Source organism: Tursiops truncatus, chromosome 12, assembly GCF_011762595.2.
Source record: "Tursiops truncatus isolate mTurTru1 chromosome 12, mTurTru1.mat.Y, whole genome shotgun sequence".
NCBI lineage: Eukaryota > Metazoa > Chordata > Mammalia > Artiodactyla > Delphinidae > Tursiops > Tursiops truncatus.
Genome location: NC_047045.1, coordinates 32888991 through 32909037, shown reverse-complemented (window position 1 = coordinate 32909037; position 20047 = coordinate 32888991). Strand labels below are relative to the sequence as shown.

The 20047-nt window shown below is 37.9% G+C and overlaps 1 protein-coding gene across 1 annotated transcript in view; it reads right to left on the bottom strand.

The window, feature by feature from the left end:
* The window catches only part of GRIK2 (glutamate ionotropic receptor kainate type subunit 2), a 1042171-nt gene that overhangs the window by 940349 nt on the left and 81775 nt on the right, over positions 1-20047 (bottom strand). The window contains exon 4 of the mRNA XM_073789463.1: positions 17953-18009. The gene's annotated coding sequence lies outside the window, so the exon portion shown is untranslated. The remainder of the gene's footprint in view (positions 1-17952; positions 18010-20047) is intronic.

Below are 20047 nucleotides of genomic sequence, written 5' to 3'. Positions count from 1 at the left end.
AGAGGAACCAAGCTGCTCCTTCAACACCTTCCTTAGAAATCTCCTTTGCTATATATTTAATTTCATCACTTGCAAGTTCTAGCTTCCACAAAACACTAAAAAATGAATACAATTCAGCCAAGTTCTTTGCCACTTTATAACAGGGATTGCCCTTCCTCCAGTTTCCAATGACATGTCCCTCATTTCTGTTTCAGATTTCATCAGAGTGGCCTTTACTGTCCGTATTTCTACCAATATTCTGTTCGTGGTTGCTTAGGTACTCTCTAAGAAGATGGAAGCCCTCTCTACAGCTCTCCTCTTTTCTTGCTGAGGTCTCACCAGAATTATCTTTAAAAATCTGTTCACGGTGATTCAGGCTTTTTCTAGCATGCAGCTCAAAATTCCTCCAGCTTCTACGCATTACCCAGTTCCAAAGCCATGTCCACATTTTTACAGCAGCACTCCCACTTCTGGGTACTGATTTCCATCTTAGTCCACTTAGGCTGCTATAACAGCGTACCATAGACTGGGTGTCTTATAAACAACAGAAATTTATTTCTCATAGTTCTGGAGGCTGCAAGTCTGAGACCATGGTCGGGTTCTGGTGAGAGCTCTCCTTTCGGTTGTAGACTGGAGTTTCTCACTGTACCCTTGCTTGGCAAAAAGAAATCTCTGGGGTTTCTCTTATAAAAGCATTAATTCCATTCATAAGGGCTCCACCTTCATAATCTAATCATTTTCCTAAAGCCCCACCACCTAATACCATCACATTGGGGGTTAGGATTTCAACATATGAATTTGAGGGTAGGGGGAGGAGACACAAACATTCAGTCCACAACACCACTGAATTGTTTTCCCCATCTCTAGTAATAGAGAAATTTCTATATCTTATGAGATCCTGTAATGATCAGTATGGAAACTATGATAAAAATTCCCTATGCTAGAGGAATGAAAATATGTTTTTCTAATGTAGTATAGGGGCAGTTTTGCTATAGTCTTATTAAAACTTGCAGATTTGTATGGAATTGCTTAAACTTAAACTTAGAATATAGCCCTAATATACGGTGATACCAAGGTACATGATTCCTGGAACATATCATGTGTGAGATGTTGCAAGATTTGATTGCGCACTAAACATACTAAGGACCAATTTCTGATAGGAAAATTTGTCGTCCATTTATTTCTCCTCCAATATCCAGAAGAAGTTGTCAGTTTGTAACACTCTGAGACAAATAGACGAAAATAGAGGATTATCCCAAAGATCTGAAATTGGAAAGACAAGGAGTGCCGATTTGAATGCTAACAGCATTAAGAGCCCAATAATAACTACATAATTGAAACATCATTTTGAAACTCATCGCTTGCTCGGTGAAATACTCTTAAGAGTAGTTTTCTACACTGCTCATATTTGAACCTATCTGTGTACGGAAGCAAAATTTGCCACTCCAAAATGTGTCTCTTTGCCACAAATATTAATTTAGGCTGATTATTTTTACGAAACAGAAGACTCAGGAAGTCTTCCTCTTTACCTCCCCCTTAGCTGCTTAAAGAATTCAGAGAAAGGGTCCGTTCCAGGAACAAAGCCATCACCAGAGATACCTACAAAGAACATGGGCCAGGTGTGGTGGGAGAAACTCAGATCCGAGTCTACTCTGTGTCCCATGTCTCTTCACCACCCAGCACATACAGGTTTACCAAACAGTTGCTTTTCCATTTCCATGTCAATTGTTTTTCTCCCCTCGGAAATCCCAAATCACTACCCACAACATCTTCTTTTGTCTTTAGCTGAAGATAGTTTCTAAGGTTGAGGGTTTCAACCATTTGGTGAGTTACTCAATTTTCCTGGGTCTCTCCCATGTATACATGTTATTCAACTTTTGTTTGATTTTCTCCTGTTAATCTGTACTATGTCATTTTAATTCTTAGACCAGACCAGCTAGAAGAATCTAGAAGGTTAGAGGAAAATGTCTTCCTCCCTGGCACCTGCATCATATGTGGACCTCCTTTGACAGTGCTTCTCACCTATACAGGCAGAGTTAGTCACTGATGCTAGTCTAAAGACATTTTGTTTTGAAAACTGAGGTGCCATTTTGAATATCACTTGCATTTAGAAACAGAACAAATTGAAATGAAATCAAATACCTGAATTTGAAAAACAAACTACTCACCTTCCATCTTTGATGAAGGAATTAGAAATCATTTGCAAACCAATTACCATACTAGGCAATTTCAAATATTTCTGAATATATAGTCAAATATACTTTATATACAAGAGATTCTCTGTGGCAGTTGTTAGCCAGAGAGTTGGGGGAGAGATGTCCATTTTAGTCAGTCTTATCCTATGATAATTATGTAACAAGATGGGAAAAGATACAACTCAATCCCATTTTTTTGCTGATTTACTGCCACTCACAAGGCTGACAGAACATTGCACCCGAGGCATCAATATTAATCATTCCACAGCTGTTCTCAATTTACCTCTCGAGCTTCCCAAATGTTAATAGCATATACTGGTCCAGAATGGCAAAAAGAAAAGTTTTGAGTAAAGGTTTAAATAGTTATTAGGAAAGAGATATATATATAGAAGATGACATTATAAGTTACAAATTGAAGCAAATATGGCCTTATATATGAAAAAGGGACTTGTAAAACAATTCTGTTTTTACATTGATCATAAACTATATGTAGAACTACAGTGTTTAAACAGCATTCCTATATGTTTCAGATGCTGCTTATATGAATTTGTATAAGCATGTCCACAAGACCTAGGAAATTCTTTGACAATTAAATGTCACAAGAATAGTTTTTCCAAACAAGTGAAACTTTATTAATGTACACGTTAAGAGAAAAACAGCTTGGCTTATGGGTTTAGACTTTTCCGATGTACAAGCAGTCAAGAAGGAAAATTACTCTTTTTTTTAAAGAAAATGAGATACTTTGCCACTATCTCCATTTGTTTGCCTACCTAAATTTTCTTTTAGAAATGGTGGATAAGCTAAAAGAACAATTTTAACCTCAATTTCCTGAATAAAGACTGGGAAAGAAAATTCAACACTGACCACTCTCTCTTTCTATTCTACTGAGAGTTTACAGGGCCCCCAAACTAATTTTAGATGAAAAAAATTCTCTTCTAAAGTGGCTTTAAAAAGACTGGAGGAAAATAAAACCTTGGATGGTAGATAGCTCACTTAATCTGGCTCTGAACTTTTTTTATTTTCCACATTTATAAAATAAAAATAATGTTATCATCTTCGTAAGAGTTTCTGTAAGGATTAAATATGATAATATACATTTTTAAAATGGGGACGAATAATAGTCAATTTTTCTGGAATAAAAAGTATGGGGCTGGAAAGGAGAGTAACTCCTAACAGGAAAGTGTATAATGATAGTCTGCTTTCTTTGCTGGCTGGCTGCTGACTGAGGGAATAAATGCTACAATCTCACTCTTCTCAACACTTCTGACTGCCTGCTGGGCTCCCATTGCCCAACCAGGAGTCAATGGATAGGCAGGTCCATGGATGTGATCCGTATTAGATCAGCCTCGTGCAAAAGAGAGGATAGAGAAGGATAAAGAGTGAATTTGAAACGACAGATGGAAGACTCAGCACATGACATTTTTCATTGATGTTTCTTGAACACCATGAAGGTGAGATACAGCTCATGACAACTTTTATACAACTCTTTATTCTCTCTCCCATTGACTTCTTACACCACACTTCCTACCACACTACCCTCTCCCAAACTACCACAAAAAAAGGACTTGGAAATCCTGCCTAACCCCATTAGCCTTTCCCTCTTCTCCCTCTTCTCCTTCTTCTGCCTCACAACAGTCCAGAAGGAGTCCAACATTGGCAGAAATCTTCCCAGAGGAGATGTGTAGAGAGGAAAATAAGTAGACAAGGTGGATATCCTCTTCCCAGATTAAGGGGGGTTGAGGAAAGACTCAGAATATTCATATGATAATTTTTCCCAGTACAATGGCAAAAGTCTTCTCAAAGCTATTCTTGCCTTTTTCTGTGCTACCTCCTTTCCATTTTCCCTACTGCTGTTAGAGTAACTACTCTAAATACAAATTTGATCCTACCATTCACTCCAAAACATTTAAATAGTTCCTGCTGTAAATTGCAAAATAAATAAATAAATTAAAATGGCCACAATTCTCCACTATTCCTTATACCCAGGCCTCTTTGCGATGGTGATGTGACTGGTCCTCCTATCAAGAGGTACAGTCTAGTTCCTCTCACTCTTGGGAAACTTGCCATCTGTGAACAAGCCTAAGCTGCCCTGATGGATGATGAGAGATACTTGGCCCAATAACCTCTGTCACCCCACCTAAAAGCCAGCCAACCACCAGACATGTAAGTAAGGCCATCCTACCCAGGCAACCACAGACCAATAAGCAAGTCAAGTTCAGCAGAGCCTGGCCCAGATCAGTATCACCAACCAGCAAAACCTTTGGCTTGTAATTAATAAATGGTTATTATTTTAAGCCATAAAGTTTTGAGATTGTTTGTTATATAACAATTGATAACTGATAAACTCCCCGTTGCACATAGTTTTTTTATATAAATTTATTTATTAATTAATTTTTGGCTGCATTGGGTCTTTGTTGCTGCGCAGGGGCTTTCTCTAGTTGTGGTGAGCGGGGGCTACTCTTCGTTGTGGTGCGTGGGCTTCTCATTGTGGTGGCTTCTCTTGGTGTGGAGCACAGGCTCTAGACGTGGGCTTCAGTAGTTGTGGCACATGGGCTCAGTAGTTGTGATTTGCGGGCTCAGTAGTTGTGGCTCACAGGCTGTAGAATGCAGGCTCTTTTTTAAAAAAAAATTTATTTATTTTTGGCTGCGTTGGGTCTTCGTTGCTGTGCACGGGCTTTTCTCTAGTTGTGACGAGCGGGGGGTGCTCTTAGTTGTGGTTCATGGGCTTCTCATTGCAGTGGCTTCTCTTGTTGTGGAGCACAGGCTCTAGGCACACGAACTTCAGTAGCTGTGGCACTCAGGCTCAGTAGTTGTGGCTTGCGGGCTCTAAAGCGCAGGCTCAGTAGTTGTGGCGCAGAGGCTTAGCTGCTCCATGGTGTGTGGGATCTTCCCGGACCAGGGATCAAACCCGTGTCTCCTGCATTGGCAGGTAGATTCTTAAGCACTGTGCCACCAGGGAAGTCCCCCCATTGCATATAATATTAAAAACCTGAACTTCTTATATAATAATCAGATCCTTCATAAAATCTAATATAAATGTTCAGCTTTATACTCCAAACTCTAAGCCTATCTATATTACAGTTTAACCCTTCGAGTCTGATCAGTATTCTGCAAACAAGTGCACACCTTCATATCTCTGTGCTTTCCACATGAGTTGGAGGACAAATAGGAAAGGAGATTGAAACTAACATGTAGAGAATAACTACAATGTCCCAAGATTTTTACATGTGCTTGCTAATTATACCTTCAATTAACAACCCTGTAAATTGTAGTCATCCCCATTTTATAGATTGGAACACTGTGGCACAAAGAGGTTAGATTTCTCAAGGCTATATAAAACTAACAAGTGATAGATCTGTATGATTTCAAAGTTCGTGATCTTCCTGTTGCAAAACTGGTTCTCAGTTTGGTGACCAGGTGGGGAATGAGCTGCAGTATATATTCAGAATTATCTTGATAATGCTTTCAAAAATTATGTGATTACTCTAGTTATTCTGTTGGACACGTAAGAATTTTATCAGGGATGGAAATGGACTCCTCTAATACAGCTCTCCCTCTTCCATACTCCCCTCTTTGAAAACTACCATACTTACTTTTTCTATATTATTGTCTCTGTCTGGAAAAATTTTCCTCCTTTTCTGTCTGGTAAATCATACACATCCTTCAAGGCCCAGCTAAAAAAATCTAATCTTCTCAATTAAGATTAGATAGAAATATTACAGATAGAAATAAATGTTCACTCCTCTGTGCTTTAAAACCACTTTGCCAATGTCTTTATCATAGTGCATTGTACTTAGTTGTGTACCTTTCCCTTCTTCCTTGTGAGCTAATTGAGGACAAGAACCACGTTTCACTCATTTGTGTTCCTGAAACTATACCTGGTGTATAGCAAGTGCTCACTAAATATTTGTGGAATTATGGTGAATAGTTTTCCATGTGCTTAACAAGAGATGGAGGAAATATGTTTCTTTTTTAAAGCTTAGGGCGAAAGAGCTGGTTTGTGCTAAAACAGAGATATTCTCTGAAACCCCAAATTCTGTTGCTATTCCTAAATAAGAAAATTTGTTCAAATTTCTCTTATTAAGTAATTTACAACATAATTAATACTAAGAATTAAAACATGAAGCCCTCTAGAGAAGAAAAATAATGACAGCAGCATCTGGGATAATTGGGGAATGTAATTGTGAATTTGCCCAATAGACAAATAGAACTCCTGAAGAAATCCATCCTATTAAATGTAGTTACTAGCAAAAGCACATATTAATCTTCTCGTGCCAGATAAAATTTTGTACTTAAACTTTTACCTAGTTGATTACTTAGATGACAAAGCTGTAATTATGGCTGCAAATTTTAAAAGAAATATCAAGATATTGAAGTAGCCTGGTCTAGAAGTGTGAAAGTTATTTGTGTTAAGCCATTTTGGTAGATAATGCCTTTTTTAGAGAAAAAGAATGACAATGAGAAGAGTACCTCTTATAACTAAATTTCTGGACTCTTTTCAAATATCCCCTCAACCCACATCCAACCTTTCAAAGGGAAGGGCCTCTAATTGCTATACCTTGACACTAGGCACCCTAAGTAATTGTGGCTCCCTAATGATTTAGCCCCATTTTAACATGGCAATATATATTTCAGGGTTCGCTGATGCTATTTTAAATTCTCAGATTAAGTTTGACCTTTGCCCCCTGTTCATTTCAGTGACTCTCATACCACCACCATCCTCAGAAGTGCAGGATTAACTTTGGTAATTATTGCCTGTAAGGAGATATGAAGATTATTTCCTATGTCTTCAATGTCTATTTTTCTAAAAATGTCAATTGTTTAGAGTAATAAAGTAGGCTTATTTTATAAGTACACTGATTGATGACCACAGTAAGGTGTGTTAAATCATACATCTGAATCTGGCTACATGGAAAATTTGTATGAGCATAAGGACACATATAACAGCACACACAAAAAGGGAGAAATCCTATAGGTGAAATGATTTAGGCAGCAAATTGATCACAGATTATGAGAAAATGATCACTTGCTCATAAACAACAGAGCTGAGGATGTACATGAATTCATTAATTAGTGAGATGCAGGATTAAGGGTATAAGGGCGCAGGCTCCAAAAAAGGCTCCTCCAGGTGTACAATCAGTCAGTTATAAGGCAGGGTAGCTGCTGGCTCCCTGGGAACACATTAGTTACAGTTCTAGCTTTAGACAACACTGGCTTATTGTAAATGCATGAGTGGGAAAGGGAATTGCCACTTGGACTAACCATGAAAATCTCCAAAATTTGAACTTCAGCTATCTAGGGCAGTTATAGGTATATATATAGCTATGGATTGATTCATTTTTTAAAAAGCAAAAATACAAAACAACATCATCTTCAAAATTATTTTGTTAACACTAGTGAAGTTTAAATCAGAAGAGAGCAGCTGATAATCAGACTCTCTAAAAATAAAAATCTCATAGTAAAGGTGAAAAAGTTCATCCCAAACCATATTTTTTATATGTCTCTAAAGAATGATGATGGCTCATGGAGAAACTTAATTGAAATATAATTTTGAAATATAATTGAAAACTGGAGGCAAATTCTACATGTTTTCTTGTATTTTTTTCCCCACTAAAGATTATGGTTTGAGTTCTATTTCCTTTGCTACTTTCCCCTGCCTGAAGTCATAATCTTCCAACTGTAACATAAAAAATCTTTTTTGTAACAACCAACTGTGATACCTTAAACAGAGGACTACTCTCTGAGATTTGAAAAAGCAGCAGGAAATGACTGTCAAAAGTTTCTTTTGTTGTTGTTGTTGTTGTTTTAAATCCCAGCAAAGAATTAAGCAAGAGAAATTCAGAGAACATAATGTAGAAACAGAAATGACCTTCCAGAGAACATCTAATTTTCCCCAAGAGATTTCATGGGTTCTGTTAGGCCACTTTCACAAGATACAAGTATTCATCTTGAAAATAATGACAAAGCTTCAGAATACAGAGAATTTAAGGCCCAGAAATTGTTTAAAACTCACAGTTCCAGAAAATCTCACTGTTCCAAATAGAAATGTCCCAGAATTAATTTCTTAAAAATGACCGAGTAGGGCTTCCCTGGTGGCGCAAGTGGTTGAGAGTCCGCCTGCCGATGCAGGGGACATGGGTTCGTGCCCCGGTCCGGGAGGATCCCACATGCCACGGAGTGGCTGGGCCTGTGAGCCATGGCCGCTGAGCCTGCGCGTCCGGAGCCTGTGCTCCGCAACGGGAAAGGCCACAACAGTGAGAGGCCCGCGTACCGCAAAAAAAAAAAAAAAAAAAAAAAAAATGACCAAGTAAATATTAGTAAGTCAAACTCTAAGATAAATATTAAGGAAATAGACTACCAACAATAGAAATGTTATAACCTTCCACTAAGTTATGCTGCCTCTATCTATTGAAAGAATTTTTAACAGTTATAGAATTGGCAGACCAGGAGACAAAAACCTGAACCATGAAATAATTCTGAAATGAAGAAGCATTTAAATTATGTTGCTTGAAAGACACAATTAAGTCATTTTTTAAAATCCCAAATTAACAACTGCATGATATCTATTGCTCAAAAGTGATACCATCCAAACTATTCAGAAGACCAAGATCACTGGAACACTAAAAAAAAAAAAAAAAAAAAAAATCTAGATTGTTGTGGGAATTAAAAGAGATAATACACATGAAAGAACTTTATAAATATGAAACATTGTTCAAATAAAATGCATTGTAGTAATCATTTTTGGGTTGTTGACACAAGTGATCATGCAGCAGATTCTAGGGTATTTCACACAATCACCTGATTTTGACTCTTTCAATCCAAATGTATTACTCTCTTTTTCTGACTGGCTCAGGAAACATTTTCTTTTTACCTTTAACACTCTATCTCTTGGTAATATTTTAAGGATGTTATACTAGAGGGGGTAAGATCTAGTAGCTTCTTATCTTCTAAAGACTTGTAACTCTCTTAGTTTGGATTTCCCTGAGAACAGAGTCTGAGATGAGCACATGTATGCAGGAGAGTTTACTGTGGAGACAAAGTGAGACAGGAAAGGATCAGTTAGTGAGACGGTGGCTGCTGAGGTCACTGATATAGGCACCCCAGCACTTCTGGGAAACAGAGATGACTGCTTGAAGAGCTATGGAACTTTTACCTACTAACTCTAGTCTCCAATAAGTTAGTGGTTCCTTCAGAGCACTACATCCCTCATACTTCCAGGCTGTGATTGAATAGGGCCAAAGAAGCTTCTACTGCATTGGAGAAGACCCTGGGGTAGAAAGAGCACGGACACACAGTGCACCCTGGAAGAAGGATGCCGCCCAGTGAGAGGTGAGTCTGGGCTTACACAGAACTACGTGCAGCAGTTAAGACTATGTAGTATTAGTTTTCTATTGCTGTGTAATAAATTACCGCAAACAGAGGCTTAAAATAACACTCATGAATTCATCCATAATTTCTGAAGGTCAGAAGTCCAGGCATAACTTGATTCTCTGCTCAAGGCCTCACTGGACTGAAATGAAGGTGTTGGCTGGGGCTTTGGTTCTCATCTGGACTCAGGGTCCTCTACCAAGCTCACCAGTCATTAGCAGAATGCACTTCCTCGTAGTTGTAGGACTGTGGTCCCTGTTTTCCTGCTAGCTGTCAGCTGGAGACTGTTCTTGGGTGCAAGAGCCTGCCCACATTTCCTTCCACGTGGACCCTCCCCAGGCAAGCAGTTCACAAGATGCATGTTTGCTTTCTTCCAAACCAGTAGGAGCACATCTCTCTGACTTCCTTTTCTGCCACCAGTGGAGAAAACTCTGTTTTCAAAAGGTTCATGTGATGAAGTCAGATAATATTCCTATTTTAAGGTCAACTGATCAGGACTTTAATTGCATCTGCAAAATCCCCTCACAGCAGCATCTAGGTTAGGGTTTGATTGAATAATTGGGAAAAGGTGTGCACACCAGGGGCCAGGACCTTGGGGAGCATGTTACAATTCTGCCCACCCCAGATTGAACTATCAGATCGGCTGAGAGGATATGACATGGGACACCAAAAAGCATCTGCTGTAGCAATTTTTAAAAGTGAGTTTGTTTTTTGCTCAACAATTTAAGTAAAGGAGCAGCCAAAGTCTAGCAAGATGGGTCTGAATTAAGAAGTATCTCCTTAAGTTTGGTTTAGGGAATTAATTGATCATATTTTTCTGATACATAAATAAAGAACCAAATAGAGTAGATCTCAACACCCATCATAACCTAGGTTTTCAGTTATTTTCTATGATATCTTCTACATGGGGTACTTAAATAAGTATACCTATTAAATAAGAACTATGCCATAAAACTGATTGCTCTGAAGACCTGTGCAACTACTAAAGAAGGTAAAGTGGAAGATTCTTGAATATTTAGTGAGCATTATTTGAATGGATTACAATGGACTCAAATTTTTTCATACATAATTGTTACATTGTATCTAGCCTATTAAATCTAACATTTAAATTTAAAAACCCAGTTAAGATAAATTAAATATCTGCCAATTTTATGGCTATGAGCACATGCTAATCTTCTTGCTGGAAGATGAGACATGCAGATTGTAAGAAACCAAGCTATATTTAGAAGCACATTACTAGAGCTGGGTATTTCAATTCGAGCTCTGTTAGATCTTGTATGACGTTCTTTTCCATTGTGTAAAAAGTATGTTCAACAGTTCTTCTAATTGTATAATTTAACCACTGGGAGCCTAAGTGGCATTCCCTAATTCTACGCGGATAATAGCAGTGTTGTGTTTGTGGTTACTGCACACAAATGCAGCCCTCTGATTTTTCTGAATTCATTTCCTGCTCTAGGGGCATCTCTGGTAATCTCTGCTGTGGCTTCCTGAGCAGCTCGCTGAGGTAGTACGAACAAGTGGGAAGCAAAGGGAAATACAAACCATAGGGGGCTCCATCTTTACTCTCCGTGCACCCTGATCGCTCTCCTGCTTCTTGGCTTGAAAGAGGGTGTATCACACATATGTGTGAAGCCTTAGTATATGCCAAGCGCTGTGCTGAGAACTTGATTTGTAAGCTCTATCCTCATTTAATCTTCATAAAAACTTTAGGAAATAGGCACTAGTGATATCCTCATTACAGATGAGGTTACAGAAAACCTTATGTGACTTGCATATGGCTAACAAGGTTGCATAGCTAATAATAAGCTAATAAGGATTCAAATCCAGGCAGCCTAACTCCACAGCCAGTGTTCTGAACCGTTATGCTATACCATCAAGAAGGTGGTGAATACATTAATTTTCTAAAAATGCTGCTCAAGATCCAAAGAAATTAGTAAATTTTCCCTCGGGTCCTTAAAAACAAGATAACTGGAGGATACAGATTCATAAAGTACTATAAAATGCCGCACATAAATATACCACCAAGTACACTTTAATATGAAGCGTTTGAAGATCCCAAGGCTTCTTTACCTCTTATACAACATGCCGTTTATTGAGGCATAGACAGAACTTTTATTATCAATATTGATTTCCCAAATGGAATGATGACTATAGAATTATTTTTACTTTAAAATCAAAGAGTGTGACTACCAGAGCAACTATCTCAAGATCAGAATTTATATTCTATTCATTTTTTTCTTTAAATGTCAGTCACTTTTGAAAAATAAGGCAAAAATTGTCTCATGTCCCATATACTCATACGTGACAAGTACTCAGACCTCTAAGTCCTTTTTCCCCAAACTCACCAGACGGTTCTCATTGCTTTCCCTCAGGTAGGATTCATGATGGGTTTTAAGGGTAATCATTTACAAAGGCAAAATGATAGAAAACTACTAACATGCATTTGCTATTATTTGTCAGAGAAATTTTCCTCTTGAAGGTTGGTTCTTATTTGGAGAGAACAAAGTGTCCCCTAGAATTAAAAGACTACAAAATGGTGATTCATAGTCCAAATGTCTTGATTCACATACTCTAAAAACAGAATGTTAAGCTAAGTCTTTAAATTGCCCATATGGACTTTGTAGGCTAAATGAGATTCGGGTCTGAACCACAAAAATGCATCAGGGATAAATTTCAGCAAATGAATTGCTTCCAAATTTAGTGTTATAAACTTTCAATCCATATCTTATAGGATTTTGTCTAACATTGGGGAACCAATATTTGAGCTCATGCATTTCTTTTTCCTTTAAAGGGTCCTGATATCCTGGAACTGGAAGAGATGTCCCATAGATGTAGATGATCACCCATATTCCACTAAGCCATTCAGTTCAGCCCTCACTGAGTTCTCAGAGCTTCTCACAAAGTTTGAAATCATTCATTTCCTCTCTCCCATTGCACTGGATAAGTTTTAGTCAGTATAGATATATTTGGGGGTTTAGTATTATTATACAATCACAGTGTAAGAATAAAACTACTGTTTTTTTTTCCCAGTTTGAGTAAAACATTTACATATTCAAAATAAAAATTATAGGATCAGTGAAAGAAATACAATATTTTTAAGATACTTGCAAATTAAATGCTTAGCCTGAGTGATCTGCATTATCAGCAGAAAACCTTATTATGCACATAATTTGTGCAAGTTCCTTTTATAGGTTCTACTGAGAAATGATGAGTATAAGCTCTCTTAAAGTATATGATTTTTTAAAGAGATTATAATCTACAGGTAAATCATTAATACCATAGTTCCATGAGAGTTATATATAATAAGATTACCTCTTTAAATGAAGCAGAAAAGTTGTTTTATTTAATTTTTTACTGTATTTTTTCTTTAGAGTAGCAATTAATTCAAAGTACAAATTCAAAAATATTATGTCCTCAGGTATTATAGTGAAATGACAAATAAACATATATCAAATTTTAAATCATAGAGGGATGTCTGATATACCATAATTTGTTGCATTTTGGATAGAGCAAAAGTCTTTTTCTGTAAAAGATAATTGATGGATCGTTTTCTCATTTGGCTTAATATTTGTACATTAAGTATAATTCTGAGACCTTTATTATTTGATGCCATATTAATCCTTATTTAATCATTTTGCTGGAGAGCCCTGAATCATGAAGGAGTCATACTTCTGATTCAAGCGCCCATTCAGAAACCAAGGCAACAGCCCAGCAAGCAAGTCCAAGTTGGAATGTAAAATTAAATAGATATAAAAAATAAATAGATATAATATATATTTAGATAATATGTGTTTATATATTATGGAAAACTAATAAAAATCAAATGCAACAGATATTATATTTTCTTCACTGGGCAGATAACCCAGGGAGGTGGGAGGTGTAGTGTTTGTCACCTTGGCCTTAGATGACAGGCCTATGTTTTAAAAGAGCTCTTATTAACTGAATGACTCATGAGCCTAACCTCCTTCCCATAAATGAAAGTAACACCATAGATCATTGGTTTGTTGTGAAATAATACATATCAAGCAGTGAATGGAATACATTTTTGAAACAGTAATTGAAATAGAGCTATTTATTTAATCCTTACAGAAACCAAACACCATTTCCTCATTTTTTTTAGGTAGACATTGAGGCTCAGAGAAGCTGAATATCTTGCTCAAGGATTCCTACCCAGAACACAAGAATGCCAAGTTTCAAACACAGATCTGTCTGATTTTTCATTTATACCACACGGCCAACTATATTCTACAATTCCCAAAATCCCCCAAGGGGGGACTTTTATTTGTATTTTAGCTTCAGTTTTTCTCATTGTCATTTATAGTCCCTGCCTTAGTTTGCTAGAACTGCTGTGACAAAGTACCAAAAACTGGGTGCCTTAGAATAACAGAAATTTACTGTTTCATAGTTCTGGAGGCTAGAAGTCCTAGATCAAGGTGTCATTAGGGTTAGTTCCTTCTGGAGCCTGTGAGGGAGAATCTGTTCCATTCCTCTCTTTTCACTTCTGGTGCTTTGCTGGCAATCTTCGGTGTTCCTTGGCTTTTGCTGCATCACCCTGATCTCAACCTTCATCTTTACATGAGTTTTTTCTGCATGTGAGTCTTGTCCAAATTTCTACTTTTTATAAGGACACCAATCATTTTGGATATGGGGTGAACCCTATTCCAGTATGACCTCATCGTAACTAATTACATCTGTAATGACCCTATTTCCAAATATGATCACATTCTGAGGTATAGGCAGTAGGACTTCAACATATGAATTTGGGGGGAAACAATTCAACCTATGACAGTTCCCAAAGGGAAAAAAATCTTTTCAAGCAGGCAGGTGTGAAGTCTTGTAATGCCACACTTCCTAATAGGATTCGCCCACACAGTGTGTGGTGTATTGGCGTGGTCATTTTGCTGCTACGTTGTCTGCTGGCTTGGGCTGCTCAATGCATTTATTGTGTATTCAACTCTGGCATCCAAAGCTAACTTTCTCATGTTATGTCTCCTCCTAGCCAGCAACCTTTGATCATTCAAGGCTCCCACCATCCGTTATGAGTACCTAGATATTCCACTGGAAAGCGAGGAAGATCTGACCTGAACAGTGATCAGCTCTTGGGCTGCCCGTGCAGCTCTAGCAATCACTACTTCTTGCTGACACTTCCACAGCCTATTTTAGAGTTCAACAACTTCTGCTTTAGAGTAACCTAGAAACAGAATTTTCTATTTTTCTGAGTGGCAAATTCTCCTCACCTTTGAGTTTTTCATCATTGAAGATTGTTCACTCACATTTCTACTCTCAGGGATTACTTGTCATTACCAAGGTGACATTTTCCTGCTCCAGGATGTTTATGTGTTTATCCTGCTTTTCACAGCATCATCCCTGACTGACTTTTCAGCCAGTCAGTTGACCAAAGCCTTACTTATCCTACCCTGGAAGATGATGAGGCATTTTTCCTGCAAATTGCCACACCTTTCTTTCCAGGTGGCACTAAACTAACTCAATTTGTTCTTAGTTTCTGAGATCCATAAAAAAACAGCAACAATAAGCATGCGTTACATATGTGTTAGACTTCTCTTGCTATTAAGAGGGCAAGATGTTGGGGCCTGGAATGTCATGATTTTTGTTTGTTTATGGATATACCCTGTTATTCAGACATAGAAAATTCAAAATCTGATATTATAGCATTTATTAGAATATATATAACTCATATATATATAAATAACTATATATATATAAAACTATATATATAACTATATATATAACTATATATATATATATATATATATATATATAAAACTCCTAGAGTTCCATGGTTCCATGGGTTCCCTCAATAATTAGTTCCAGTTAATATGGATTCTCAAGGGGAAGCAGAATGGAAGAAAATTTCAGTGCTTAGGCTATAGGGTCTGGCAAGACCAAGTTCAGGTCCCATTTCTGCCACATCCCAGTTCTGTGACCTTGAGCAAGTTAATTAACTTCAATAACCTCATGTGTAAAATGGGGAATAAAAATAGCTCCTACACATAAAGTTGTATTTGTGTAAAGCAGGGTTTTCAAAACTTGCCTAGTGATAAAAATCATCTGGAACATAGTAAAAACACAGATTCCAAGACCCTTTTTCTGGAGAATTGGATTCAGAAGGTCTGGGTGAGGGATCCCAAATCAACATTTTTAGTAAGCACCTCAAATGATCAGTATCAGGCAAGTGCTGGAAATATTTCTGTGTTGCACAGTTCATGTCCCACTCGGGAAATGTTAGTGCATTTCTGTTTATCAAAATTGATTTCCTAGAGACCCACAGGGAGGAAGCTGGCGAGGCTGCTCACAAGCCAGTTTCTTCTTCCAGGTCCCACTGCTAAACTACGTGCCAAGGTCTCCTTGCTTCTCGGTGACTCCATGAGATTAGTCAGAATAGTTTGTCTGAAATCAGCAGAAATAGTTTGTCTCTTCTCTCTCTTCATCTCCCTCCCCTCCAGTGTGATAGTTGTGTATACTCTAAGGTAACCTTGAAACCACAAGTTAAAGATGGTAAACCCACAGTTTACAAATTACATGGGTTTGTAAGTGATTTTGTAGCATTAAGTCCCCTACTCGCCCATACTGACCACAACATGAAGAGGAATAAAGCTTTATTGTGTTAAGCCACTGCCTTTTGGAGCTGTCTTGGGCCGCATCACATAACACATCCACATTACATCATCTAAGATTACTGAAACTGGTCTCAATTCCTTCATTCAGGCTTCTCTCAATTCAGCTTGCATACCATTGCCTGATGCTAATCTTAAAACCACATTTTCCTCTCCTCACTTACCTATACAAACACATACTAGTGACTTCTTTTTTTTTGGTCACACCACGTGGCATGCACAATCTTAGTTCCCCGACCAGGGATTGAACCTGTGCCCCCTGCAGTGGAAGCTCAGAGTCCTAACCACTGGACCACCAGGGCATTCCCATTAATGACTTCTTTTATATATCTCATCAGGTCAAAAGTCTTCATCTTTGTTTTAAAACCCCTGAATATCCCATCCTAACTATCTAAACTTTATTTCTAGAGGATGGAAAAAATAAAATGCCTAAGAGAAGTATAAAGAACTAGGGAGCTATAAATATTCTTTCTTCGTGGAAATCTTGTTTCACTTGGTGTCAGAACCACACAACATAGCGTACCATTTTTCTGTTATTTTTTCTGAGACAGCTCTATCTCCTCCCCTGGATGATGCCATTGAACATAGGGTCCATGTCTCACACTTCCTTTTAATCCAATTTCATCTCTGGCGCCATTCTAAACACACAGCAGGAATTCAATAAAACCTTGCTCCTTGATTACTGAGCTGAGTTCATATGGTTTTACATCTCCTTTCTTAGCTGAAACTGTTTATTTCTGAAATGTAGTAAAATTACTAAATGATACCCACAAGATTTTGGGGAAAAAAAGAATGCTAGACCCATTCTTATTCACTATAAACTATATTTAACATGAAATCCTCTACCCTTTGAGCTCCAAGTAAAATTGTCCCCAAATCCCCTCCCCTGATTCTATAGCCTGTACAAGCCCAAATCCCTCCTGAGGTTTTCTGTGCACAAAATCATGCATCCTCTGCCTTCTCACAGGTGGAATCTCTTTCACTCCTCAGCAAATCAAATATGAAATTCAACAGCCATTCCATCCATTTCCACAAAAGCTACATCAAAGCATTAATAAGAATTGAACACCTTCCTGAAGATCAGGGAACATGAGGAGGAATCACACAGCAATTTTAAGATTTTTACTAGATATTCATTTCCCCGAGGACCCTTCGACCGCCCTGTCACCAAGGGTCCTCTCTTGGCATTTCCCTGATGTAGCGTACTCCTGTCATCTCTCTTCATACTAAAGAGCCACAGAACAAAAATATATATATTTTCTCATCCCACAGAGAGCATCTCAGCCTCCTTTTCTAAAACTTTCTTTAATTCTCAGGGGCTTGGGGTCTTATCTTTTATGCCTAGAGCCCATTAAGATATCTTTAAGACAGGAGTCTTTATGTGGGAAGTTCCTGAAAGCAACAAATAAGCTTAAGCCACAAAAGGAGATTTATTAGCTCATGTAACTGGGAAGTTGGGGGTGGATTCTAGGACTTAAGTGCCATTTAGACTTTCTCACTGAGTCTCTTGCTTTTCTCTGGATGCTGGCTCTATTCTCTCCTACCTGTCCATGTTGTAGGAGACTTGGCAACTGGCAGCTAGAGGTCATTTCATTAGACCTCACAATTCAAGAGGACCAAGAGACCCACTTAATCTGTTATTGTCATTCTTCAGAGGCAGTATGGCTCCTTACCCAAAGTTTGAATCAGGTGTCAAGACTGAGGAAACACACACACACACACACACACACACACACACACACAACATGAGGGTATGAAAAAGGCTTATTACTTACACAATGAGGCTCTCTGGAGAGAGTGGGGCAGACTTTCCACACTGGTCAGAAAATGGCCTGAGAGAACAAAGAAAGGAGACTGGCTTGAGGCTTTTATTGTGATTAATTAGTGGGGCTAGAGTGAGGGTTCCCATGCTTGGGCAGGTGCTTGCCTGGTTTGAATCTCCCATCAGCACCAAAGGAGAAGCCCTGGCCTTGCTTATCATCTTGCCCAGATGTGAGGCAGAAGGGATGAGGAAGGCATAGGCTGAAAAGCTTCTCAGCAGTCAAACACCAAAATATGGCATCAGACTATTTATCACAATACCTCAACTTAAGATACATGTCCAACAATCAGAATTATCACTGCATCTGAAACGATACAATCCTATAATAGATCTTATGCTCACATGTGTGGCCATGGGGCCTGACCGTGGGGCCAAGATGCTGAAATTGGCAGCCCCACCAAACCCAGTGTAATGGGTGGTGAAAAAAGATCAGATCTTCAAAGAAAAGATATATGCTCTTGCTAAGAAAAGTTGAGGTAGCAGTCTGAGCAGAAAAAATAAAATAAAGTAATAATAATTCCATACCCCAATAAAGAGATTATAGAACTAGCTGATAAGAGGTTTTAAAGTCCCCATCTTGTTATGTGTGATTGGTAGCACAAATAATCAGCAGAGGTGCATAATACATTGCACTGAAGTTTGGATCAGAATGAACTAGTTAGGAATGTAAAACCATTCACTAGCTCTGGGGACCTGGGCAAAAGTAAAATAAGAAAAGGAAAAAGGGAAAAAGGAGAAAATAAAGATTTTTAGAACATGCTTAGTAAGTGCCAAGTAACATGCTAACTGCTTTACATGGATTATCTCATTTAATCTCCCATAAGAACCCTATGATTTGGATGCTGTTATAACTTCCACTTTATACATATGAAACTGAAAGTTTAAAAAGTTAAATAGCTTCCTCAAGTCCTACCGCTAGAAAGTTTGGGTTCCTGAACTGAACTCAAGTGCAAAACCTGCATGATTAACCACCATGGCTTAACTTCTCTAACCCTCAGTTCATTCCCTTGTAAAATGAATAATGAATAAATTTAAAAAATAGCTCTGAAATCTTTGGTCCTCAGCAGTCCTTTAAATTTTAAAGAGCAACTTTAATTTAAAAATTTTTTATTGTATTATGTAAAATAGATTCCACCTCTTCTTCATCCTTATTGCCAGCTTCAGACTGGTTCCCAAAGATCTCACCTTCAAGCCCAAACACCTCTCAAAGTATTTTTTCAGATTAAGATAATTCCCTCCCTGAGAATTGTGCTTATAATTTTTCTATCTCACGAAAAATAATCAAAATAAAAATGATAAAGAACAGCAATGGCATTACTATCTCACTATCTCACAAGGGACAATGAAATCAATTTCTACTGTGAGGTTCAGCAAAAATCAAGTAGTCAAAATTGCCCTTAAAAATCCATCCGAGCCCCTACTTGAGACCACCATTTAATTTGTAATTTAGTAAGTCCAGCTCAGCCAGATATTCCCCCAGCACTGAAGAATACCACTCTTTTTGATTGAGCCCGGTGGAATATTGGGCTTGTGTTTAAAAAGTCATGTATAAAAAATACATACCTTAGTCACTAAAATTACATTAAGCACAGCAACAAACTCACAGCATGAGAGGTGTGAAGAAATTAGGATTACTTGTAGTAAGAGTAGATTCAACGTGTCTTGGAATAAACATGAAAGAGATGATATCGTATTGGCATGTGAGAAAGATTATTGTTTCAATGTGGAAAGCAATTGAGAAGAAAGAGACCAGCAGGAAGACTATTACAGGACTACACATAGAAAGATACTGGTAGTGCAAACTCAGGTAGCAGCAGTAGTGGTGGAGAGAAGGAACTGATTCAAGTGTTCTTAAGGAAGTAGACATAATACAACTTGGTATTTGATTGGATGTAGAGGTTGAAGGAAAGGAAAGAGTTGAGGAGGAAGACTGGATATTGAGATGATTTATGTATGACACTACCAACACAGAAAACACTGAAACAATTACTATTTATCATGTGGGATATTGCCCTTCCATTAAAGCAGCATGATTGCTCTTTCAATAT